This window comes from Etheostoma spectabile, chromosome 17 (assembly GCF_008692095.1).
Source record: "Etheostoma spectabile isolate EspeVRDwgs_2016 chromosome 17, UIUC_Espe_1.0, whole genome shotgun sequence".
NCBI lineage: Eukaryota > Metazoa > Chordata > Actinopteri > Perciformes > Percidae > Etheostoma > Etheostoma spectabile.
In genome coordinates, this window is record NC_045749.1 from 17,916,552 (window position 1) to 17,918,007 (window position 1,456).

At 38.4% G+C, this 1,456-nt stretch overlaps 1 pseudogene; it reads left to right on the forward strand.

The window, feature by feature from the left end:
- LOC116705410 (interferon-induced, double-stranded RNA-activated protein kinase-like) overlaps nucleotides 1-1,009 on the forward strand; it is a 7,048-nt pseudogene extending 6,039 nt beyond the window's left edge.
- Nucleotides 1,010-1,456: the final 447 nt, after the last annotated feature.

Genomic DNA, 1,456 nt, shown 5'->3' on the forward strand with positions numbered 1-1,456 from the left:
TAAATGTCAGAGGTGCCAAACAACAACAGTTACTCTTGACATAGACAAATCTCCAACAGAATAAAGCAATCTGCCTTTTTAAAATACTTATCTTTGTTGGTTGCCCAGTGATGTCCACTTGTTGAAAATGCTGCAGAGTGCAGTAATACTGCAGTTTGATAGAATTTCTTAATGCAACATATCAGTAGCTGTTCTTTCTGTGTTACAGCATTTAATAATAAGGCCAATGCTGTGTGTGAAGCCAGAAGAGCGACCTGAAGCAAGTCAGTTTAAGACAGACTTAGAAAGACTCAACGATGAAGAAATCATGCGTCGTAGCATCAGGAGTGTGTGATCACCAGAAGGAGAGAAGATAATGGCCATCTGTTTTTATATCTTAAGCCATACAAGTTAAAAAAAGATGGATCTGTTTTAATATCTGAAAAGGATCTACAGTGTTTTGTTAAATATTCATCAAGCTGAGTTGTAAAGCAATTTGCTGACTTTGAAAGTCTTGGAGTGGGAACCCAGCTTTAAATCCAGGATTTTGAATTGTGAATTTCTACAATTTTTAGATTACACCTGGAAGTGATTTTAGAAATAAAGGATGAGCAAAAAGAGATAGCAAAGTTTTGTTTTGTTGACAGTGTTTCTATTTGAAAACACCGTTGCTGAAAAAATCATGAATGCAATACATTTTACATTCCATTGTGAATTTTTAAATTGATCTCAGAATTCTTTTAAATGTTATTACTTTTTTTAAATGTAAGCCAGACATTGCTGTCCTGTAATGTTCACAGACAGTCTTTTTTACAGGCATCAACATATGCTGCATGTCTAGTTTAATACTTTTATGTATAGACACTGCCATTTGCTATGTTTTGTATTTTTTTTTTATTTGTTTATCTTGCCTTAATGCAGTGCAAGTAACATATTGTAAGACTATGTGTGCTGGGCACCTTTGGGTGATGGAATAAAATTATGCATGCAGATTTACATCTGTTAAATCAGAACATGTGCAAGTCTTTCCTTACAAAAGTAATGTGCATAATGGCTCCGTTTGTGGTGATTAAGAAGGAGTTTGCATACTGACATTATTGGTGTCTTTTGTAGAGTGACCTGTCGGGGGAGCTGTGGCTCTGTGGATCTCAGGCTGTTCAGAGTGTGGCTGCAGAGGTTTATTCACAGTGAGAGGGCCAAAAACCGAGGGAGCTGTGTGACATGTAATCATGCCTCTGGCACATGCTTGGTGATTAGCATCTATGTGGAAAACAACAGTAACAAGTGCCAAATGTAGGATCCCACACAATCACCTGGCTGTAGCGCACACACACACACACACACACACACTCCCGTAGGCCCCGGTAATCAGCACAAATCAGCTCCCGCGGATCAGTATGTTCACTCAACAATCACCACACTGCAGAGCTATAAATTGCTTGTGCCTGTGGATGAAAGGATAGGCAGATCAACTACC